The 26053-nt window shown below is 36.3% G+C and overlaps 1 protein-coding gene and 1 long non-coding RNA gene across 7 annotated transcripts in view; one reads left to right on the top strand and one right to left on the bottom strand.

Annotated features, from left to right (window-relative positions):
* THSD7A (thrombospondin type 1 domain containing 7A) overlaps window positions 1-26053 on the top strand; it is a 463937-nt gene that overhangs the window by 100752 nt on the left and 337132 nt on the right. The window lies entirely within an intron of this gene.
* On the bottom strand, window positions 773-24603 carry LOC125160366 (uncharacterized). Its single transcript, XR_007150225.1, has 3 exons — window positions 24448-24603; window positions 6890-6893; window positions 773-811 (listed from the first exon to the last, which is right to left on the bottom strand). It is a non-coding gene; the product is annotated as an uncharacterized LOC125160366 (long non-coding RNA).

Genomic DNA, 26053 nt, shown 5'->3' with positions numbered 1-26053 from the left:
TGACCTGTGTATCTGTTTTTGGGCTGGTACCATACTGTTTTCATTACTATAGCTTCATAGTATATCTTGAAGTCTGGGATTATGACACCTCCAGTTTTTTTGTTGTTTTTCAAGAGTACTTTGGCTATTCAGGATCTATTATGGTTCCATACAAATTTTAGGATTGTTTGTTCTAGTTATGTGAAAAATGATGTTAGTGTTTTTATAGGGATCACACTAAATCTATAGATTGCTTTTGATAGTATGGACATTTTAACAGTATATGTTCTCCCAATCCATGAGCATGGCATATCATTCCGTTACTTTGTGTCATCCTCAATTTCTTTCATAAATGTGTTATAGTCTTTAGAGTATAGGTCTTTCATCTCCTTGGTTAAATTTATTCCCAGGTATTATTTTTGGTGCAATTATACATGGGATTGTTTTCTTAATTTCTTTTTCTTGGTCCTTCATTTTAGTGTATAGAATCGCATTAGATTTCTGTACATTGATTTTGTATCCTGCGACCTTACTGAAGTCATTTATCAGCTCTAGTAGTTTTTTGGTGGAGTCTTTAGGGTTTTTTATATATAGTATCATGTCATCTTCAAATAGTGAAAGCTTTACTTCTCTTTTACCAGTTTGGATGCCTTTTATTTCTTTTTTTCTTGTCTGGTTGCTGCAGCTGGGAGTTCCAGTACTATATTGAATAAAAGTGGCCAGAGGGACATCCTTTTTTTATTCCTTATTGTAGGGGAAAAGCTCTTAGTTTTGTTTTTTTGTTTTTTTTTCCATTGAGTATGACATTAGCTGTGGATTTTTCATATATGGCCTTTATTATGTTGAGGTATGTTCTCTCTAAACCTATTTTGTTGAGAGTTTTTATCATGAATGGATGTGGTAGTTTGTTAAATGCTTTTTCTGTATCTGTTGAAATGATCATATAGTCCTCATCCTTTTTCTTGTTGGTTTGATGTAGCACGTTGATGGATTTGCAAATATTGAACCACCCTTACATCCCAGGAATAAATCCCATTTGAGTGTGGCGAATGATTTTTTTAATGTATTATTAGATTTGGTTTGCTAACATTTCAGTGAGGATTTTTGGATTGGTGTTCAGAGATTTTGGCCTTTTTTTCTGGGGTCTTTATCTGGTTTTGGTATCAGGTTAATGCTGGTCTCACAGAATGAATTTGAAAGCTTTCCTTCTTCTCTTTTTTGGAATAGTTTGCAATAGTTTGAGAAGAACAGGTATTTACTTTTCTTTAATTTTTGTTAGAAATACCTGTGAAGCCATCTGGTCCTGGACACTTGTTTATTGGAAATTTTTTGATGACTGATTCAGTGTCTTTGTTGTAATTGGTCTGTTCAACTTGTCTATTTCTTCCAGGTTTTGGAGGTTATATATTTCTAGGAATATATCCATTTTATCAAGGTTGTTAAATTTGTTGGCATATAGCTTTTTATGATAATCTCTTATAATCCTTTGTATTTCTGTGGCACCAGTTATTTCTCCTCTTTCAGTTCTGATTTTCTTTGGGTCTTCTCTCTCTCTCTCTCTCTCTCTCTGATGAGTCTAGCTAAACGTTTATCAACTTTTTGATCTTTTTATATTGTTTTTATGTTTTTTTAATTTTTGAGAGTGAACGAGCATGTGGGTGTGGGAGGGGAAGAGAGGGAGACACAGAATCCAAAGCAGGCTCCAAGCTCTCAGCACAGAGCCCTACTCGGGGCTCCAATGGACAAACCATGAGATCATGACCTGAGCCAAAGTCAGACACTTAACCATCTGAGCACTCAGACATCCCATTTTGATGTTTTTAAAGAATCAGGTTCTAGTTTCATTGCTCTCTTGTATTGTTGTTTGTTTGTTTTTTACTTTTTATTTTATTTCTGCTCTAATCTTTATAATTTCTTTCCTTCTTCTGGTTTTGGGTTTTGTCTTTTTGTAGCTCCTTTGGGTGTAAGGTTAGATTGTTTATATGAGATTATTCTTCCTTCTTGAGGTAGGTCCATATTGCTATTAATTTTCCTCTTAGAACTGCTTTTGTGGCATCCCAAAGAGTTTGGATCGTTTTGTTTTCATTTGTCTGCATGTATTTTTTTATTTCCTCTTTAATTTTTTAGTTGACCCATTCATTGTTTAGTGGCATGTTATTGAACCTCTGTGTATTTATGTTTTTTTCCATATTTTTTGTGATTGATTTTTTTTTGTGATTGATTTTTAGTTTCATAGTGTTATGATCAGAAAAGATACATGGTATGGTTTCAGTCTTTTTGAATTTTCTGAGACTTGTTTTGTAGCCTAATATGTCATGTATTCTGGAGAATGTTCCATGTGTGCTTGAAAAAATGTGTTTTCGGGGCACCTGGGTGGCTCAGTCGGTTAAGTGACCGACTTCGGCTCAGGTCATGATCTCGCGGCCCATGAGTTTGAGCCCTGCGTTGGGCTCTGTGCTGACAGCTCAGAGCCTGGAGCCTGTTTCAGATTCTGTGTCTCCCTCTCTCTGACCCTCCCCCGTTCATGCTCTGTCTCTCTCTGTCTCAAAAATAAATAAACGTTAAGATTTTTTTTTTAATAAAAAAAATTAAAAAAAAAGAAAAGTGTTTTCTGCTCTTTTAGCATGGAGTGTTCTGAATTTATCTATTCAATCCATCTGTCCAATGTGTCATTCAAAGCCACTGTTTTCATGTTGATTTTCCTTTTTTTTTTAAAGTGTATTTATTTTGACAGAGAGTACAAGGAGGGGAGGGGCAGAGAGAGAGAGAGAGAGAGAGAGAGAGAGAGGATCCTAAGCAGGATCTGTGCTGTTAGTGGGGTTGAACCCACAAATCATAAGATGATAACCTGACTCAAATCAAGAGTCACATGCTTAACCAACTGAGGCACCAGATGCCCTTGATTTTCTGTTTGGATGATTTGTCCATTCATTTAAGTGGGGGGTTAACGTCCCCTACTGTTACTGTATTATTATCAATTACTTCTGTTATGTTTGCTTTAGCTTCTTTAAGTATTTGAATGCTCCCATACTGAATGCATACGTAATTATAATTGTTATGTCTTCTTGTTGATTTGTCCCCTTTATGGTTATATAGTGTTCTTCTTTGTCTCTTTTTAGAGTCTTTTTTTAAAAAGTCTATTTTGTTTGATATAAGTATTGCTAACTTGGCTTTCTTTTTACTTCTGTTTGCTGATAAATGCTTTTCTATCCCTTCTCTTTGAATCAACATGTGTCTTTAGGTCTGAAATGAGTCTCTTGTAGGCAGCATATAGATGGGTCTTGATTTTTTATCTATTCTGTCACCTTATGTCTTTGGAGAGTTTAGGCCATTTATATCGAAGTAATTACTGATAGGTTTGTAGTTATTTCCATTTTGTTATTTGTTTTATGTTTGGTTTTGTAGTTCTTCTCTGATGTTTTCCTCTCTCTCCTCGTATGATTTGCTTCCTTTTTTTTAGTGATATACTTGGATTCTTTTCTCCTTATTTTTTGCATATATATTACTGGGCTTTGATTTATAGTTACTATTAGGTTTGTGTAAAACATCTTATGCATAGAGCAGTCTTTATTAATTGATGGTTGCTTAAGTTTAAACCCATTCTTTATTTCTTCTCCCACATTTTTGCTATATAGTGTCATACTTTACAACCTTTCATTTTGTGAATCCTTTGACTTTTTACAGATACACATAGTTTTAGTTGTGGAGAGTCTGGTCTGCCAGTCTCTGAGTTGTTTTCTGGGTTATTTACATTGATATAGGTGTTATCTAGTTGTATTTGTGGGACGATGTAAGCTTAGTATACTCCTACTCTGCCATCTTCCCTAGAAATCCATTTTTTCCCTTTATTTTTCTGGGTGGTTTTCTGTTCTGTTCATTTTTTGGGGGGTGGGGCGGTGCGGAGGACTGACCTTGATCCAGCTAGTGGTTGTCACCATTTGAAAAGACTGTATTACCAGCTTTCCATTTAATATAATGTGAGCCATGTTAAGAGTTCAGGACCCACTGGCAAGAATTACAGTGTTTAAGTGACATGGGAATATCTGGCTTCAGTTGAATTTTCAGAAGTTTGCCAACTAGACTGGGAAATATGATCATGTGACCTCTGTAATACATGTTGAGGTCCAATTTTTTTCTTAATCCTTAAGGAGAAAGTTAGAATTTCCCATGCTTAAGATGTATTTAAAATTGCTTCCTCATACTTGTAATAAGATTTTGCCAATTACTTTGTCCAGGAAGTTTCCCTATATTCTGCACATACCTATTTAGGCCCTCATGAGTACTGTACTGAAGAAGCAGAATGACAGTAAATTCAGACCTCATTCTCAGAACTTGGGTGAAGGGAGTCTTACTTATGACAAAGAGATTAGTAATCAAATTATTTAATTTGAAAAAAACCTGGTAGTTAGCACTGTAATATGGCATCTCGTAGCCAAGCTGAAAGAGTCATTTAGAGAGGAAAGGAATGTAAGCATAAACTTGAGTCCTGAAAAGTGAGATAAGTTGTTTTTTTCTCCCTTCCTTCCCCCCACTCTTGAAGGAATGGGGGGGGGGGGACACAAAATGCCACAGTTTCAGAAATTGAGTTTTGCATGACTTTACCTGGCGGCTAACTGGTTCAGGAGCAACGTGCTATGTACACTGTGTTAAGATGAGCCGTAGCTTTGGACTTCAAGATGAAGGCATTCTGTGTTGGGAAGAGATAAGAAGATTATCTCTCCACTCAGTCACTCTCCATATGTATGGGCACACAAAGATCAATGATTGGTCAGAGGCAAGTAAAGATGTAATGTTGTGGAAGTTTAAAGAAAGGAGAAATCTGAAACTTATTCCTGGGCTAGGATATTCAAGTTTGAAAGGGACTTAAGTTCATATAGGTTTTAGGATTACTGTCTGCTTTGTGTATGAATCATGACCTTTGCTTTGACTTCTCCTTTAAGAGACCTTGTTAGGAATTTGATGATTTTTACATGGGAAACAAAAAAAAATGTTTTATTTTTATAATAACTTATTAATCATACACTTATATCACTTATTACCTCTTGGGCAGGAGATTTGATGTTAGGATTAAATAGAAGACACTTGTATATAGTGAATGTAGAGTCTAAATAAAGCTCATGGAATAGATCTGACCCTCAGCTTGGGCCATTGAGGCATCAAGTTCACCTAGCCATGGATACCTAAGATCTGGCCAAATAGCTCTGCTTATTGGAAATGAAAATAACTACTGATATTTCGGAGCATGGGACATACCTAAAGTATCTAGATTAATGATCGTGTTTGTGCCATATCAAAATATTGACATTTTCAAGAAGTAAATGTTTCAGTAAACGTTAGGACTTCTTTGTAATCTATAAACTATAAAGCAAATGGCATTTTATGTGATGAGAGGAAAAAAACCTCATCCTTTCCTTTGTTCATGATTACATATTAATGGCTTACAAGCCCAAGCACAAACCAATAATGTATGATCTCTAGGTACAGTGGTAGACTGTGGACTGTAATATTAGTGTTTAATACATAAGATCAGCCCATCACCCAGGGACGTAAATGGACCTGTCATTTTGTATGATGCTGTCATCATTCTCTTTGGTTAAATGTACCATTTATAATAGTCCCAGTAATCAGCTGCAAGGTAATGTGGAAACATACACCACAGACACAAGTTTTGTAGTTTTTCCCGTCCATAGTTACATGGTTTCCTGCGTAAGGTTTTCTTTTGAACATTTCTCTTCACATGTTGACTCCTTAGCTGAAAAGAAGGTTCCAGGTGAGCATTTTTATTTCTTTTTGTTCTTTGGTAGGTGGAGGACTTAAAAATAGGCAGTTTCTAGTGACAAAAAAGAAATCCAAATTTCTTTGAGCACCTCAAAGATAATCTTAAGGCTTTTACTGGTATGAATACAAACGTGGCAGGTAACTAATTCTTAACTAGGGTATTCACATATTAATTGGCCTTTGATCATATTTCTCTTGTTTGCAGTTGTTACCCTTAGGATGAACTTGGAGCACAGCAGAGTTGTCTTTTGTCATTGGGGTCACAGGCTTCTGCACATTTTTACTATGATAGAACCAGCTAGTATTTTTTTTTTCCTTAACCAAAATTACCATGCTCAGTACCTACACTGTGCTGCATGCTATAGCTTCACATTCATTATTTCACATAATCCTAATAATAGTCTTACCTGGTAGCTAATCAGAGTGCCACTTTACCGATGAGGAAATTGAGAGTGTTAAAACATGGAAGTATAAGTGTGAATTTAATGTAAACGAAAAGAAATAGAAGAATAGAGAGATTAATGGAATTTTATAAAGGGGCACCTGGGGGGCTCAGTCAGTTAATAGTACACCTCTTGATTTTGGCTCAGGTGGTGATCTGAGGGTGCATGAGTTTGAGCCTCAGGTTTGGCTCCACAATGACGGTGTAGAGCCTGCTTGGGATTCTCTCTCTCCCTTTCTGTCTGCCTCTCTCTTTCTCTTTCTCTCTCTCTCTCTCTCTCAAAAATAAATAAACCTAAAAATAGAATTTAATAAGCAAGTAAATGTCAGATACAAGATTAATGCAGCATTTCAAAACCTTCACTTGTGTCACCTGAATGTCATGTTCACCTGTGGCATTGACACAGCAACTAATAGTAGCATTCATTTGAACTCTGGGGTGTGTGATTCAAGTGTAGGCACTTTATGCTCTTCTACAAGCCCCTTCATTTACAGTACATAGAGTAGAAAACAAACTCATGGTTTGAAATGACTGAAACATAAAATCACCAAAAGTTCTTTGCCTATGTGTTTAGCTAATTACTTAGAGCCCATGTGCTTATCTGATGGATTGATATTCCTTCATCTTTCCAAGACTCTCCAGCAGTCTTTGGAGAATAAAAGAAGACATTATTGAGAATATCCCTAAAACTTTTCTACATAGGAAGTTAAACTGAAGATACTTTGTCAAATTAAAACTATTTAACACACATATTGTTTAATAAATATATTTAAGACCATTTAATACATGCATTTTGTTTGTATGTATTAATGTATTAATATATATAACTTATATATTAATAAGTATATTTAAGACCATTTAATAAATACTTTATTTTATCAATTTAAATAACAAGCACAATTAACATTTAAATAGCCAATTTGAGGCAATTAGATCCTGAAACTTGTGTTCAGCTATGTATTGTCCTCTCTTCCCATTTTTTACATAACCTGCATAATACCCTGATGATCTAAAGTAGATGATAGTCTGCAAATAGGGGCATGTAACAAATAGAAATTTAATAATGCAAATATATATTTTTGGCTTCCTGGGTGAAATAATAAAGCACTTATCCTCCTTAGAGCATTTTGTGAAGCTGATCAATCATGCTTTCTTCAGAAGTAGGTCAGCATGCAGATTTTGTCTGCAATAGAACTGAAGAAGTGCTTTTAATTCTGCACGCAGGAATTCAGCAGGGGATATCTATCCTGGATTTTATGGTTACCCTCGAATAATTCTGGCCTCCACCCCCTTGGGACTTGCAGGTTAAAGTTTTTGCTGAATGTTTTTTTAGATGAAGACTTATGCTACCCATTGCTGAATTTCATCTGTGAGACAGCCTTGATGACTGGATGGAACAAAATCAGAATTACTTGGGAGTCTGATTCATGTTCCCCTAATAGTCTCAGAGAAAGAGGAGTTGCGGGAAGTACATGTATTTGAAATTAAAAAGCCATTGAGCAATAGCTCCATCAAAATTTTCTTTCTTTTTTCTTCTAAAATGTACTTAGGTTATCCCTGATGCCCTGGTCCTCAAGTTGTGTTCTATGACCTACCAGCATCAGCATCACCTGGGAATGGATTAGAAATACAAATTCTCAGGCCTCATCCCAGGCCTATTGAATCAAAATATCTTGGGGTGGAGCCAACCAATAAATATTTTAACAAGTTTCTATTGGATTCTGATACTTGGCTAAACTTTTTTTTTTTTTTTTTAAATTTTTTTTTTTTTTCAACGTTTATTTTTGGGACAGAGAGAGACAGAGCATGAACGGGGGAGGGGCAGAGAGAGAGGGAGACACAGAATCGGAAACAGGCTCCAGGCTCTGAGCCATCAGCCCAGAGCCCGACGCGGGGCTCGAACTCCTGGACCGCGAGATCGTGACCTGGCTGAAGTCAGACGCTTAACCGACTGCGCCACCCAGGCGCCCCTTGGCTAAACTTTTTAAACCACTGCTCTAATGTATACAATAGACCCTTCAATTTTCTAAATTATGCTTACACATTTTTGTGTGTTTGTGGTAGTCAGATTATAAAACCAAACTTGTAGTGAAAAGTCATGACTCTTAGGTACAGTAATATTAAATAAGTTTATAGATTGCACTTATATTTTATTTGCCATTTTAATAATTAGTGGCCAGCAAGCCTGGGTGTATAAAGTTTGATCCAAATAAGAAACCACATTTGCTTTGATCCTTTTGAGAAGCCAGAATACTTTCAGCTTTTATCTCACATGAAAAGGTAGCAGGATATAATTAGCAGAAAATAGTACGTTTCTTGACAAAAGCACTTGCTGTCCTGTCTCTGGCTTTCCAGTCATGGTTACCTTCTCATTCTAAGTGTTTATTTCCCTGTTGATAAGGAAGGACCATTTTCTGCAATCTCCAAGTACTGGTTCCTTCCAGGTATTTAATATACCATCATCAAAGTAAAATTAAATTACTTCATATGTGTGACGGTCTTGTTCTGGTTGTTTTTTTTTTTGTTTGTTTGTTTGTTTTTTATGTATAATACGTCAGTTCAGAGTGAATTATAGACCAAAGAGACAGCAGTTGAAGATGGGTAGAGAAGAGAGTTCTTCTTGTTCCTTCCATCCTACCTATGAGTTATAGCCATAAAATTAAACATGAATCATAAGTGATTCAACTCACCGTAACTCACTTACCAGGCCAAACCATGAGATTAATAAGTCAGAAAGCACACCAGCCCTGACACTCATGTTGGTATGTAAGTCATGCCAGCAGATTTTTATTATCTGTGGCTCACCTGACTTTAGTGGGACATTTTAGGGTATAAATTCATGTGGTTAAGAGAATCAGTCATTTATCCATTGAGTGCCTACTGTGTTCAAGACACTATGGGGAATATAAAGATACATTTCACACTGAACCTATGCAGCTTAAACAGAGAGCCTACCACAAAGGAGGAACTTAAATATTCTGATTAAGGGGCGCCTGGGTGGTTCAGTCAGTTAAGTGTCTAACTCTTGGTTTTGGCTCTGGTTATGATCTCATAGTTCATGTGTTTGAGCCCCATGTCAGGTTCTGCATTGACAGTGTGTAGCGTGCTTGAAATTCTCTTTCTCCCTCTCTTTCTGACCCTTCCCTGTTTGTGTTCCCTCTCAAAATAAATAAATGAACCTAAAAAAAAAAAAACATTGGAACGGGGGCGCTCAGTCAGTTGGGCGTCCGACTTAGGTTCAGGTCATGATCTCACAAATTGTGAGTTCAAGCCCCATGTCAGTCTCTGTTCTGACAGCTTAGAGCATGGAGCCTGTTTTGGGTTTTGTGTCTCCCTCTCTGGCCCTCCCCAGCTCTTGCTTTGCCTCTCTCTCTCACAAAAATAAATAAACGTTAAAAAAAATTTTTTTTAATATTTTGAAAAAATGGTTCAAGGACTGTACAGCCTTTTCTTTGTCATAGACGAGCTAAGGTTACACTGGTGATTTCCATTAGGGCAGGGGTCATATTTTATTCAGTTTTATTTTACAAGACTTAATACAGAGTTTAGTATATAGGAAAGCAAACAGTACATATTTATAGTTTCTGGCTGTTGGTGGTTATTTTGTCTTTTCAAACCTGTGAAAACATTCTCAAATCTGTGGAAAACATGAGCAAAATCATTTATTTATTTATTTTTTTAAAGTAAGTATGCAGGGGCGCCTGGATGGCTCAGTTGGTTGACTGTTGGACTTCGGCTCAGGTCATGATCTCATGGTCCATGAGTTTGAGCCCCCCGTCAGGCTCTGTGCTGACATCTCGGAGTCTGGAGCTTGCTTCAGATTCTGTGTCTCCCTCTCTCTCTGACCCTCCCCCCGTTCATGCTCTGTCTCTGTCTGTCTCAAAAATAAACAAACACTACATTTTTTTTTTAAATAAAAAAGTAAGTATGATTTAATGGTACCTATGATTTTAAAGTATCACTGATCTATAGCAAATATTTCTACATGAGTTAAAGAAATGATTATACATGATTACTTCTGAATACTAAATTATAGTGCTGTCCTTACATTATTTCTGTAATGTATCAAATATCTTGTTTTGCTAGGTTAATTCCAGGCTTTAAAGCCAGGCTTTTTTTTTTTTTTTTGAAAATGGGCTTTTTTTCGATAGATAGTGCACCAGCATGGGGATAGTCAGAGAGAGAGAGGGGAGACAGAGAATCCCAAGCAGGCTCCACACTGTCACCACAGAGCCCAGTGCGGGGTTCAATCCCATGAACTGTGAGATCATGACCTGAGCCGAAATCAAGAGTCAGATGCTCAGTCGATTGAGCCACGCAGGCACTCCTAAAGCCAGGCATTTTGAAGATGAATAAATTGTAATTAGGAAAGAAGTTGAAATTCTTCTCTGCCAGGTTACAGAAATGGGGTGAAAAAGAATATAAAATGGGGAAAATTGCAAGGAATATTTCAGTGACCCCTTGGCATTCTTCAGCTTGATTCAGCTACATGCTGTTTTCGTAAGCAGTTTATTGGCACTTTTTTTTAGGTATAAGAAATCATGGGTGAGGGGAATAAATAAAATATGCATATTCAAACTTTTGCCAGTCTGTTATGAGAAAAAAAAAGTAGAAAACGTAAAGAGTTCCTCAAGTAAACTATTTTATTTGTATCAGCTTCTTTAACTTTCAAGAATTATTTTGGCCCAAGCCAAATGAATTTCAAAGAAAACTCAAATAAGCATTGAAGAACGCAGACAGAAATGAGAGCGCACCAGACACTGCTGAAGGCTTTAGAACAGATTCCTTTGGGTCTCGAAGCTTCTGGTTTCATTGTGCATTTTATATTAATTAAAAATAAAAATAAGATATCTGTACTGCTGGGGAAGATCTTAGTGTCTCTGATGGGTTTTCCTGCCAGGCACACACAGTCTGAGGTTTTGCAGAGATTATAATGATAGAATGTATTGATTTTAGCTAACAAATGGCAAAACAAAAATCATTTGGGGCTCCCCTTAAATAAATGCCCAAGATTCTCCGTGAATCCCAAGCCCAACAGACTTAGGTGTCCTGGTTCAGCAAGCAACCAACACACTTGGCATGTGAGGCAGGGTGTGGTGGTAAACAGAAGGTCTGTAAAAAATTAATAGCTCCATAACTGAGAGGCAACATTCAAACCAGGAGGGCAAAAAACTATTGTAAAGACAAACACTGTTATTACCTTCCAACTGTGGCTCCACAGTGACTTACATCTTCTTGGGCATCAATTCAAAGACAAGCAGTGGAAGGAATCAGAAATATTAATAATGTCATGGCTAAAGACGAGACTTCAGAGGTCTCTTTCAAAGTGGTTGCTCTCTTTCAGGGACGGGAAGGAATGACCTCATTTCTAAACTCAGTGTGACCCCCTTAGTTCAATGGTTAAATTAATTTGGAAACTCATTCCATTTTATATTTGAACCAGGTACATGTTTTGTGGACTACGTTTTCTCTAGACTGCACTTCAGTCTCCCTCTTTGGTTCATGTTTTTAAAAATAAAAGGAAATTACACCCATGAGACAGTCTTCTTGCACACAAAGAGCAAGCTGAAAAACCCTGATCAGAGCTGAGTGGATGGCTTGGTATCTGCTGTGTGCAGATAGTGACAAGAAGATGACTGATCACTCATTTACCAATAAGTCATTGGTTCTTTAGGCTCTGATAAATGTATTTTAATGATTTTCTGTTAAGCTTGGGTTTAATCTTTGAGAGTGATTAGAATACATTTCTTCTGTTTTGTCTTGTTTCGCCTGGTTTTTGATGAGCCTTGTTTTAAGAAGCAAATATGTTCCTGCTAACTGCTTAATATTTTTTGTTTTTAAATTGTGTCCTTTAATATGTTAAGGCTATTGTCAAAACCCAAGTGATAGAAATTTTTATAAAGAGTAACCTCAAGAGGCTCTAAGTGAAGATGTTAACATACTACTGAACACACAATACTCATGTTCTGTCTTAGTAGACCAGCTTTGTAAATAACAGTAGATTGTGTGGCTGCCAGAATATAAATATTTTTGCAGACTAAGGCCATTTTGTTTTGTTTTGTTTTGTTTTACTTTCTGAGGAACTGTAGCCTCTAAAATCTCAATGTGTGCTTGCCCACTTGCAAGTTCATTGTGCAGTCCCTGCTTTTAAATGGTCATTTGCACTCCATTGGAAGTAGCATTTAATTTTATAAGCATTTAGTTTGCATTCATATTCAAGGCCATGGCATTTGGGTTGACACTGGGACAATACATACTGACTCTGGCAATAAGAAAAAGAAATATGTGTATAAACTGCAAAATGGTGCCTTTTTCATAGCATATTTTAATGTAAATATGATGTCTGACAGTACTGCCTCTAGATATTATCTACATGGAATAACAAAACTTCTTAGATCAGTTTTCAAGTGCAAAATGTGGTGATTGTGGAACATTTTGTAAGAACCAGATCAGTGTGGTTTCAGAGTATGTTACTAAAAAGTATAACCTGAATTGTTTGTTTAGTATGGAGACCGTAATAATAGAAATGCTATTCCTGATAACTGTATGCATGTATATGTTGTACCATATGATGTGCTCCCTCCTTTTATTCAAGCAGTCTAGAATAAGGGCCAGCTTGAAGCCTTACTATGTGATAGGTTTTTGAAACACTACATAACAATAATACTGGAATAGGGAAGATGAGGTTTTTGAACCATGAAAGATAATTGGATATTTTGGTAAGTCTCACTGCACTCATGTACTAACACAGGAATTAATTTGTCATGGGTGGTTGTATTCCAAAAATACTTTCCCCATAGGAAAAAGGAATTATTTACCCACTAAACCAGGTGAGATGACATGTAGTCCGATGCAGTACAAATTTTATTATAAAACCTAATAAATGAAAATGTAAAAGGTAAAAATCCTCCTACATCTCTCAGTTCCCAACTTGAGGGCATATCTGCTCTTATTTCTTTTTAATGCAGAAAGGATATATGAAAGTGGGGGCACAGTAAGCCCAGGCTGATTAAAAGGGAAGTGAAGAGGAAATCAAAGTCTCATGTGCCTCTGAAAAGGAAATAGGATTGTTGGAGTCACCATAACGCCTAATTAAAGTGGCTGTCACTGGCTTGCCTTTTAGAAATAGAAGATGTACCTAGGCCTGGTTTATTTAAATTTGGAAGCACTTTTACATTAGATTTTTGAAATTTGTAATAGTTACTTTTTGAGCTTTGTATATGATATTTACTCACCTCGGTAGCTTAAACATGCTTTTAGGTTAACTCTTTCGGTGACTCTTATTAAGCCAACATAATCATGATGAGGCTTTTTATTTTACTTACTGCACTATATCTGTAGATTTAAGCAGTTAATTTCCTAATATTTAATGATATCTTAAACTGTCAGCGTGACATTGACAAATACTTATGTGCAGTAACTCAACAGTGCCTTTATTCTTCCACTCCCTGCATGGGGAATTAATCACTTCCTTAAATCAGTCATAGTACTTGAGTATATTTTTCTAAAGTCACTTCATTCTGAAGTGTCAATTAATGATTAGCATTTAAAATATGGTGCAGCCATTAAACTTAGCTTAGGTAAAGTACCCACTGACAGTGTGTTTTTTCTGTGGAGAGCTATTTTAAATGAAGCATGTTAAATTATTTGACTTTCTTTATGGTGTTAAATTATTTGACTTTCTTTATAATATCATTGCCAAACCACCACAAATCTTGGCAGATTATGCCTCCACAGGTCTCAGAAGCTATAAAGCAATAGTTTCTTACCCTGTTCTTGGTTCTGAGCCGTGAATAGACTGTAAGCTATCAACCTTTTCCTTAGGAAGAGAGTGGAAGGAGAAACAGCACATCCATCCTTTCATATATAATTCATGGACCCAGATTAGCTTCAGGTGACAATCCCACTCTGGGGAGTAGGATTGGCCAAAATGTTTCCAACGGGTGATAAGAAAGGTCCTTTAAGAAGACCTTCCACAGTGATTCCTTAACACTGAACACTACTCGGGGCACCTGGGTGGCTCAGTGGGTTACGCGTCCCATTTTGGCTCAGGCCATGATCTCATGGTTTGTGAGTTTGAGCCCCGCGTCAGGCTCTGGGCTGACAGCTCGGAGTCCAGAACCCCCTTTGGATTCTATTTCTCCCTCTCTGTCCCTCCCCCACTCATGCTCTGTCTCTGTCTCTCTCTCTCTCTCTCTCTCTCTCTCTCTCTCAAAAATAAACAAAACATTAAAATAAAATTTAACACTATTCACAAAAGGGGTAGAAGTGGGTAAAGAGTCAAAATATGTGTGTGGAAACTTTGGTGAGTAAGAAACTCTGTCTACTGAAACAGAAGGTAAGGGAAAGAGAATAGCTTCGCAACAACATAATAATATAACAATTATTTATTGAAGATTATCATGCGCCAGGCCACACATTAAGCACTTTACATGATTAATGCAATCCTTGCAACAATTCAGGAAAATTGAAACCATTAAATTCTAATTTTGCAGAATAAGGAAGGGAGTCTTAGAGAAAATAACAGGCCTAATGTACCCATTAATAAGTGGAAAAGCCCAGCTTCAAATCCCGGGTTCTTAATCCCTATGCAAAAGTTGAAACAATGGCAGTTTTGTAGGTTGGTAGCAGAAAAGTGTAGAATTCATGCAGTGGTGGTCTATTCTGCTGTGAAGTAAGAGGCAAGTTTATATCCTGGAACTAAAGGGTAAGTTTGATGAGAGTTTGGAGAATATTTAAAATGCTTTCCCTCTTTTGTTGAAGTATTTGTCACGTAGTTGACTGGAGAAAATCTTATTTGCACAATTTCTATGAGGATGATGGTTATGAATTTATAATGGCAATCTGGCTGGTGAGTAGATTTATTTTGCCCCCACAGTTTTGGGGAAGCTCCAGTGTAGGTATGGAGGAAGCATCCAACAAAAAGATATTAGGGACCACTAATTATTAGCAGGACCACTAATGAAATTTTAGGGCACTTTGTCAAAGATAGATGTGGGAAAATGTGAGAAAACCAAAGAAGTAATACTCAGTATTGTCATGAAGTTGAAACAAACTTTGTACTAAGAAAATGTGAACAATCCACCCGGAGGATAAAGAAATCATATTCAGAAAGCAGAATCCTAGAACTGGTGATATTGTGTGAAAATGGGTTTTTACTCCAGAATGTGACTTTGGGGTGGTTGGATGATAGAAGTGGAATTCTTTCAGGTGCACGTGATGTAAGTACATACAAGTCAAGTCATCCAAGCAAAATTGAAAAGGTGGTGGAGGATGAGAAAACTAAAGAAAGTTAGAGGTAGAACCAGCCTTGTAGTGACATGAGGATTTAGATACCACTGAGATGCCTAAAGATCTCTGTCTCCTGTCCTCTTCTCGTGTATCGAAGGCATTCTGCAAAGATAGTATTTAGAGTAGATGGTAGGCATTCTGCTTTAAAATGGATACTCCACCTATATCCCTATTCCTTTCAAGGTTAAGTCACTTTAAATGACATCTTGTGCATTATTTGGGAAGAGAACATTGTAATTCCATTAACAGTAAGCTCTACTTAGGTATATTAAGTTATACTGTTAGCTAAAATTACTTCCTATGTCTCAAAAACGTTGTTATGTCTTCATCGCCATGTTTAACTTGAAAATGCTGAGGATTTTGGATTTCGGGAAGGCTTGTGTTATGAAGGGTAATGGTGTACCGTGATTCGTTGCTTACAGTTGTGCTTTAAAGTTTGATTAAAAAAGTTCACAACTTAGTGTAGGTAGAAACTATCTTTTTGCCACTTGCATTAGGGACCCTCATGAGGGTTTCCATTGCTTTGTTCTTCTCAATTGAATTTTTGTTCTGTGTATAGAATTAGTGTAAAGATTGGTTTAGAGTTCAAAGATACCACTAATTAAGTGATAATCTAATGTATTCTGCAACCTGTTTTGTTTTCAGCTCAAGTCAGTATCTGTTGCCAATTATACTCCAATTAATTCCAGTTTCAGTGTGAGAAATTCTTCCTTCACTGAACTAAGTAGAGTGGATGTCTTTAACTGAAGCTTCTCCGATCTGACAGCTTTGCTCTTCTTTCAAAAATGATATGCTTATATGAAGCATGTTAATTTGTTCATTGCATTTCAATAGGGCTTATTGTCCATCAGAGTCTATTTGATCAGAGCATTAGGAAAATGTAATAGGTATATGTGAAACCAAAGGGAAAGGGAAGGTCAAAGTACAGTCAGACACTGCGATGTATATTGAATTTTAATATTCTCTGAACAAAAATTTATTAAATGCCAACTGTATATAAGACTTTGGGCCACACGCTATCCTAGTACATAGTAATACATTTTGTGATATTATAAGAAACCTGTATTTCTTTAGATAATGGCAAATATTAATTCCAGAAGAAGAACAGTGCTCAGTTGTGATTAATGAGAGAGGCAGTGACATGACTGGAAAACCTGTGGACGTTGGGTCTACATTGACCGGGTTTTAATCCTGGTGCTGCCACTTACTGTGTGTAGTGAAGTAAACTTTATTTAGTAAAATTAATTGCATTCTGAAATAAATCTCTTTGATCCTAGGATTTCTAAACTGGAAAGCAGGAATAATAAAAATCACAGGGGTGTATGTGTGTGTGTGTTCACTTGAAGCCATTTCTCATAGTTTGCAGATGTGCTCCTGTGTCTGTCATTAGGCATTTTAAGACAATTTGGGAAAGGGGATAGCCTCTTGAGTGCCAGAGTTTGAAAAATGCCTGAAAGTGTGAATGATTGTGTGCAGTAACATCCATGCTTGCTCACTTGGGTGAAACTGATACCCGGGCCATTCAGTTTCTTCTTCAGAGTTTCTAGAGGGCTGAGCAGACACAATAGTAAGTTTCCATCTAAAAAAGCTAAGAAAAATTACACTGACCTAGCCTAATACTGGAGATAGGGGTAAGTTTGGATAGGCAAAAGATGTCAATGACCATAATATTGATAGTAATAATTGCAGCTAATAGATATTAGCTAATAGCTAATACCTAGCATGAGCCAACTAATGTTCTAATATTTAATTGTCACAAAGATCTTGTAAGACAGGTATTCATATTATCCTCATTTGCAGAACAAGGAACTGAAAGACAAAAAATTATTTGCTCAGGCAGAATTTTAAGAGAGCTCCCCCAGAATCCCCGTTCTGAGTTATTCAAACAGGTATTGCTTTGAAGAGATTTTACAGATATAATTCAAATTCAACTGACTTTGAAATAAGGAGATTATCTAGATGGGCCTGCCTGACAAATCACATGAGGCTTTTAAAGGCAGAGAGTTTTCTCAGGCTGGTGGCAGAAGTCAGAGATTGAAACCACCAGAAAGGTTTAAGGTGCCATTACTGTCTTGATGATAAAACGACTGGAAAAGACCTGAGAATAACCCCCTACTGAGAGCCAGCAAGAAGAGAAGAACCACAGTCATGTGGCAGCAAGGACCTTGATTCTCTAACAACTGGAAAGAACCTAGTAATGGATTTCCCCAGACCCTTGATTTCAGTCTCAGGAGATCTTGAGCAGAGAACCCAGCCATACCATTCTTGAAGATACCATACTTGAAGAAGTGTGAACAGATACATGGGTGTTATTTGAAGGTGCTGTGTTTGTGGTGATTTGTTATGCAGTAGTGGAAGCCTTATATAGTCATATATTTACTGGCTACAGTGATCTTAACTGCTAAGCTCTATAGAGCTAGAACATAGAGGCATGAAACAGAGCTCAGATGTGGGAAATATGTCTACTCTGCAGACAGAATTAAGGCCTGGAGGTGACAGGGGGTAACCAAGAGCGTGGCATGAGAAGTCATCCTCTGGGGGGGAAGTGATCTCAGGTGTGCCATGTCCTGAGAGGGGAGGGGAGAGATTGAGAGATATAGGGAGAGAGAGAGATTGGTTCAGAGATTGGATTCCTCTGTAGCTCACTTATCACATGAGTCAACTTTAGGAAATGCAGTCTGAGACAGCTCTTCTGGTTTGTAGGTGTTTGGGAAATAGGCAGAAAGAGCATGTGCGTGTCACCTGGAGCCTTGCAATTCAAAGTGTGACTTGAGAGCCAACAGCACCTACAGCATCAGAGAGTGTATCGGAAATGCTAAAAGTCTGTTTTAGCCCTAGCCCTAGTAGGTCACAATCCACATTTTGACAAGATCCCAGATGATTTATTTGCACAGTAAAGTCTTAAAGCACTACACTGGAAAACAACCAACAACTAACCAAGCAACCAACAGGAATTCCCAGCAGTTTCTGTATAACAGTTTTGTCAGTTTCCAAGTAGAGTGTAGCGAAGAAAAAGATCTTAATGGAATTTGAATTATTTTCCTTTATTTTCTAGTTTTAATATCCTTTTAGTAAATTGTAGTGATGTATATGACTTAGAAAAACTGTTCAGAAAATTCAGAGAATGGAAGCAAATGGATTACAGAACTAAACGGGTAAATAAATAATTCCTGTCCATGAATCTTCAATGATTTGTACATGTCTTTAAAGAAAGAGATGCATATTGAAAATCTGTATGAATTGTATATAAAAGCCCCGCTAATATACTTACGGTATGCTGCATGCATGATCTGACCTACCTGGATATGAAGCATCCTACCTTTAACACATGTTTTTTGTTGTTGTTTTGTTTTGTTTTGTTTTGTTTTTACAATTCACGTGGTGGACACATCTTGACACATGGAGCTAGAATACTGAGAAATTTTAGTACATGTTCAAATTTTAAAGCGAACATCACTATTTTAAATTACATGTACCCATTTTCAACAGTAATAAGTATGGAAACAATTTTTTAAATCCGCATATGAAAAGGGAGGATATTTTTCATGTTCTTGTAAAATAATATTGATGATAAAATTAAAGATTCCATTTTAAAGAGGACAATGCAACAACCTAGGCATATAAATTTAAATACAAGCAGTTCGTTAAAATTGCCAATTTTTTCCAATGAGAAACTAGAATTACTTGTAGATGAAGTTTGTTATTTTTCCCTGGGCTGTGAAGCAATCATGAATACGGTAATATTTTAGTAGATAGATAAGGCAGCGAAAGCAAACAGCCGTGAAATCCAGGCCACAACCATCTCAACATGAGATTGCCATTAAGATCAAAATAAATTATTAGTTTTCAGAAATGGTTGTGAGAGAGAACTTAGTCTTTCATCTATTTTCAGGAAGGCTGTGTAAACAGGAACAACATGAAAACACTCCAACTACAGTTTTAGCTGTAAGAAAATTTTTAGGGATTTTTACATGTGAAGTTCCTGACATTTAGGTTATAAATTGAGCTCTTAATTTTTTCCACGGAAGCCAATATATGTATTATTTGCTGATTTGAAATAATAATCTTTGTGTTAGACTTGAATATCTTTAAGTGGATTTTTAAATTTTTTTTTAATGTTTATTTTTGAGAGAGAGAGAGAGTGTGTGGAGCGTGAGCGGGGGAGGGGCAGAGAGAGAGGGAGACACACACAGAGAGAGAAGCAGGTTCCAGGCTCTGAGCTGTCAGCACAGAGCCCGACGTGGGGCTTGAACTCACGAGCTGTGAGATCATGACCTGAACCGAAGCTGGATGCTTACCCTACTGAGCCACCCAGGTGCCCGTTTAAGTGGATTTTTAATAGAGAAAAAATAGATTTACACAAAACTCAACTACTTCCCAACAGCTGTGACATTTCCAGTATCATATGGTGGGTTTGTATTTGAAATGCGTGCTCTTAACTATGTTCTTGTACTATTATTATAGAAAAAGAGAGTACATTATTTTATCAGTTTCCCTTCTGTTATCCCATGAATTGGAATCCTGCCAGAAATTGATCTAACAAATGGTATCTATTTAAACTGATCTCCAACCAAAAGACCTCCTGTATGATAGAGTCCCTATTTTTAGTATATTGTATTTTCAGAAAGTAATTATAAAGAGTAAATCTTTGATAATTACAAATAATTACAATAAATAGAACTTTCTGTAAGATTTTCAACTAATAAATACTATCTCCATATAATGTTAAGAATATTCTTCCTCTTCACTGTTCTGGCTCTGCTTCTAAGTAAGAATTTGTTGTAGATTTTGTCCAGGGAAATACAAGATGTATTTGGTACAAAATAACCATCTATATGTACACTTCAGTGCCTTTCCTGACATTCTCATTGGTACAAATTATAATCATTTTATAACACATTCTATTTATATGAGATCCAAGAAGTCGGTTACGTGATGATTGTCGCACCTTAGTCACATAGGTGGAAAGCTGAAGCTTTTGTCCAGGGGATAAAAAGCAAAAACCAAAACTAGTGCACTCTACAATTACGTGTGAATTTGAATGGGAATTTAAAAATATGCTACATGCAACATTTACTTGTTTAGGACACCTTTTATCAACATAAGTAACTTGTGCTCAATTTTAAAGAATGCTTTCTGTCTGTAAGATTCACTTTTACTTTATATTTTACATTTACTTTAAGTGTATCAAACTAAGGATTTATAGTCATCCAGTCAGAAAACTTTTGAAAACAAACTGATAAAATTAATAATCAGCACTAATACCTGGACATTCTGAAACATACAAAGCTTCAATTAGTACTTTTACTGGATTTTTTTCTAGTGGGTTTTCTCCTGGTTTTTCTCAGGAAAGAATAAAAGCTATTATATAAATAGAGCAATATTATCACAATATGGGTTTAATTGTAGTTTATATTCATGTACTTCATTTTCTTTGTGGCTATGGGAAGTGATTAAAAAAAAAAAGCTAATGCCTTTTCAAGAGTGAGGCTGTAATAGTACTTAGAAGTTGGGATTCCATGCCTCAAGGTCAGCATCTACCTAACCTGAATGCAGAAGTCATGCTATCTTATTAGTATGACAGAGGTTCATTTATTTTCTTGCTGCAAATTTGCTGTATTGGGCTTTTCTGGCTCTTAATTAGCTATCTGCCTCTTAGCAATGTTAAGGTATCTTGGCATTGTAAATGCAAAAGCAAAATGATCAGAGCATTTCAAGGACCTACATACTGATAATGCTTTTTAAAGTCACTTTTTTTATATATAAAATAAAAAATAAACTTGGGGGGGTATAGCTAACTCCAAACCTTATCTGATTCTCCAATTTTAGGTGCCTATTTCAAATGATTAGAACTGTTAGTTTCTATAATTAACATTGCTCTCTTTCCACATTACCATTTCTGAAATCAGCAAATTCCTTAATCTTTGTACTTCCTTTCAACGTTGGATGATTTCCAGTGTGAAGTGTTGTTTTGAACGTAAATAGAATCAGCTCAGAACAACTCTCTGATACATTGAGAAATAAAGGTGTCTTTGGAGAGAGAACTTCAAGTGCAAATTAACTTGAAAGAATTTAACCTGAGTGTGGAATAATTTGCATTTTTTCTTCTGTGCAGCTGTGGGAATTGCTTCTGTGGGCCCGGTTAGGGACGTTGCCCAGCTCCTTGTAATTTTGTCACATCTGTCAGCTGTAGCTAAATGGAAAATACAGTAAGAGGTAACATGACATAGATTTGGGACATTCCCTAGAGGGTCGTCTCCTTGCAGAAGTGAATAAATTATGTGAAAACTGAAATGAAATATAGTATTGTTGATTTGCCAATTCATGCAATTTGAAAGAATGAAAAAAAAATCACTTCTTAGATTTGCTGTTTAAATTCTTGACAGCCAGAGGCTCCTATCTATCAAGATATTTTCTGATCCAAGAATGAGACCAATGTTATCTATGCCAGTTGTTTTTTCTGATTTATAAGTTTTTATGAAAATGTTTTACAGAGAAGTAATCAATATATCGTTATTTAGATACATATGTTTAACAAGTTTTCATTTTTGAAAAAAAGGTGGACATGCCAGACATGCCAGTGTACCTAAATATTAAGCGTCACAGTTCCTCAAAGGCTAATGATTATGATTATACAGTAAAAACAGTCAACAGCTTGTAGATCAACTGGGGGCAGTTCTACAATTAATGTGTGGGTGAAATACCAAGGATCGTAGACTCAGTAGTTTACTAAAAGCTGTCATTGTGCAGTGCCTTTATACATTTAATTGGTGTCATTTTAAGTGGTGCCTAGGTGCCTAGGAAGGCACCTAAGTATAGAAACTAGGTAACCTTCAATTTGGTCTTACTGTACAGGTGTCTGTATTTTCTATACAGAGATCTTCTTTCTTTTTTTTTTTTCCCCTATACAGAGATCTTTAACTAGGTGGGAGGTTAATCACAATAGCTTCTGCTTTCATCTTGAAGAGTTCTTGTGAAGGTTAATGAGAAGACATTGAAAGACATTTGAAAGAAATTTATAAACCATAAAGGATCAATAACAATGATTACTGTTATCTTTGGGCGTTCATTAAACAACTGAAGAATGGGAATTGTACATGCTCCTTGGTTGGCCCCTGACATAAAGTGTTTATCTTGTTAAATAATCTCTCAAGATTTGCCTTGATGTTCATGAAATAAATATACTACCCACTGAATTTATGCAGAAGATATAAGATATAAAGTTACATATGTCATCAGTATCCTCAAAGAGTTTGTAGTCCAACAAAAATATGGCTGCATTAGTAAGCATGAAAAAAATTGTCAGTGACTTAAGGAAAATGAAAATTCTGTTCTTTGACTTAAGGAAGATGAGAATTCTGTTCTTAGTTTGTGAAAATTTTGGGGCATGAGTGGGCCTCAAAGAGTTAATGGACAGCCAGCAGTCCAGGCAGAGTGGAGAGGTTGTTCCGGGGATAGGGGACGCAGTGCGCTAAGGTTTTGGAAGGTTCAATACAAAAGTTAGGTCAGTCAATGGCAAATAATACAATTATATAAAAAATATAGGAAAACATTAAACTATAATATATTAAAACACTGGAAAGTACTGAAAGAACTCTACGTTTCACAGCAGGAAATGTCTTCCAGAATCTTTTTTTTTTTTTTCCACAGAGAAGACAGTTTGGCCTCACCACATTCAACGATATTAAATTCATTACCAGTATTTAAAAGTTTGATATTTCACACAAAAATCTCATTTCTAGTTTTGTTGAACTTCTGATCCAAACTGTAGTGGTGAGTCCATTTTCTCTTGTGGCTATAATCAGAACAGAATTCATGTTCCATTATATATGGGACACATGCTCTCCATATTATACTGCTGTTGACTGTCTTGAGTTGTTTGTGCCACTTGCCTGGTGCCTGTAGGTATATGAGTTTGCACACCCTTCTCTGCAAGATCCAAGAACTCCCTGTTGGACATTCTTAATAGTTGTTTCTTCCCTCTCTTTGAACACTCCGATTTTCCTTTCTGTGATAGTTTTTTCATGTTTCAGAACGTGTTTTCGAAGTTCTTCCTTGTAATGAGTTAAAATTTACTTTCTTGGGGCACCTGGGTTGCTCAGCCAGCTAAGTGCCCGACTCTTGATTTCGGCTCCCATCATGATCTCACAGTCATGAGATCGAGCCCCATGAGGCCCCATGCTTAGTGTGGGGCTTGCTTGGGATTCTTTCTCTCCCCTGCTCATGCTTTCTTTCTCACACAAAATAAAAATTAAAAAAAATGTTTTAAAAATAGTTTTAAAAATTACTTTTTTAAAATATCCCAATGATTTGTCTTAAATATGCTTAAAGGAGTAATGTAAGAAGCCTAATCTTTTTGCCTTTGGTAAAATTAAAATATTATTTCTTGACAATTCTACCCTTATTTATGGATTTAATTACCATTCTGTTACCAACTCGTTTCAAACTGCCTACTGAACATGTCCACCTAGATCTTAGTGTTATATAGAAATTAAAACATAACATGTGTAATTGAGGCTGAACTCATCATCTTCCACACCAAACCAGGTTCTCCTTGTACATTCCCGACATTAGTAACTGGTCAAAATATTCATCAAATGACTCAGTCTTGAAAACAAGTCTTCCTAAACTCCTTGCATTACTTCATACCCTTTATCTGTTGAACAAGTACCATAACTGCAGTAATTGTTTATTCATTTTCCATTATCATTTACTGTGGACCACTGCCATAGCCCCCTAATTCCCTTGTCCTAAGTCATGCTCACCTTCAATCTGTTTGTCACACAACTACCATAAGCTTTCTCTAATATGTGGATTTTTCCTAATTTTTAAAATGCTGTTGATTTACCACCATATTCAAGATGAAGCCCAAACTATTTTGTTTGTTTTCAGAATCTGTTTCCATGTACTTTCCAGTATCATTTACTACTATATCCTAAACATACTGTGATGTTAACATGATGTTAACGTGTGTTCCTTCTATCACAACTTTCTTGAGGGTTTTTATTAAGAAAGGAGGATGCTGTATTTTATCAAATGCTTTTTCTGCGTCTATTGACAGGATCATATGGTTCTTACCCTTTCTTCTATTAATTTGATGTATCACAGTGATTGATTTGTGAGTATTGAACCAGCTCTGCAGTCCAGGAATGAATCCCACTTGATCATGCTGAATAATTCTTTTTATATGCTGTTGAATTCGATTTGCTAGTATCTTGTTGAGAATTTTTGCATCCATGTTCATCAGTGATATTGGCCTATAATTTTCCTTTTTTACTGGTGTCTCTGTCTGGTTTGGTAATCAAGGTAATGCTGTCTTCATAGAATGAGTCTGGAAGCTTTCCTTCCATTTCTATTTTTTTGGAAAAGCTTGAGAAGGATAGGTATTAACTCTGCTTTAAATATCTGTTAGAATTCCCCAGGGAAGCCATCTGGCCCAGGACTCTTATTTGTTGGGAGATTTTTGATAACTGATTCAGTTTCTTTGCTGGTTATAGGTGTGTTCAAATTTTCTATTTCTTCCTGTTTGAGTTTTGGTAGTGTGTTGGTATCTAGGAATTTTTCCATTTCTTCCAGATTACCAAGTTTGTTCACATGTAAGTTTTCATAGCATTCTCTGATAATTGTTTGTATTTCTGTGGTGTTGGTTGTGACCTCTCCTCTTTCTCTCCCTTTAATACTAAATAGGTAATTAAAGATACAGATTATATCTTAATAGTTTTCTGGACCCCTGGCAAATTGTGCAGAGACTGACTCACATTTGGCACTCGTTAAGTGTTAATTGCATAAGTGAATTAATAACTAAGTTGTTAATTCTAGGTTAAATATCCTAAGATTTCCTGCTAAGACTCTTCATTATCTTTACTATTCTTGGTATATTCTTTCTTTTGCCAATACTTTCCTTTAATTGAGGTATATTATGATCAGTGAGAAATGAACAGGAAGACATAATTCTGTGATGAAAGATGTGGGAACTTTAAAGTCACATGTACCCAGTTGAGTATCTAGTTTCATCCAGATGCTACCTAAGTGATCATGAAAATTTATTCACCTCACTGAGTCTTGGTTTCCTCATCACATAAAATATGAATTATAATATCTGACCATAGGGTTATTACTACAACTAAATGATACAGTCTAGGTAAGGATTCTGGCATGTAGCAAGTTAATACTCAATTCATTACATTAGGTTTGTATTTTAGAACTCATCACATTATTGCAATATGTAACTGTTATGCTAATTTTTTTGAATAGTCCTCCAGAATTGGACTGAATTCCCACTCTTTTGATAGATATGTAAATCAATTTTATTTCTGAGAAATTGAGTATAGGGACACCTGGGTGGCTCAGTAGGTTAAGCATCTGGCTCTTGATTTAGACTCAGGTCATGATCTTACTGTTTGCGGGTTCAACCCCCATGTCAGGCTCCATCCTTACATTGCAGAGCCTGCTTGGGATTCTCTCTCTCCCTCCCTCTGCCCCTCTCATGTGCACGCTCTCTCTCTCTCTCTCTCAAAATAAATAAAATAAACTTAAAAAAATAAAATAAATTGAGTATAACAA

Source organism: Prionailurus viverrinus, chromosome A2, assembly GCF_022837055.1.
Source record: "Prionailurus viverrinus isolate Anna chromosome A2, UM_Priviv_1.0, whole genome shotgun sequence".
NCBI lineage: Eukaryota > Metazoa > Chordata > Mammalia > Carnivora > Felidae > Prionailurus > Prionailurus viverrinus.
The sequence above is the reverse complement of the archived record's forward strand: the minus strand, read 5'-3'. Positions and strand labels throughout refer to the sequence as shown.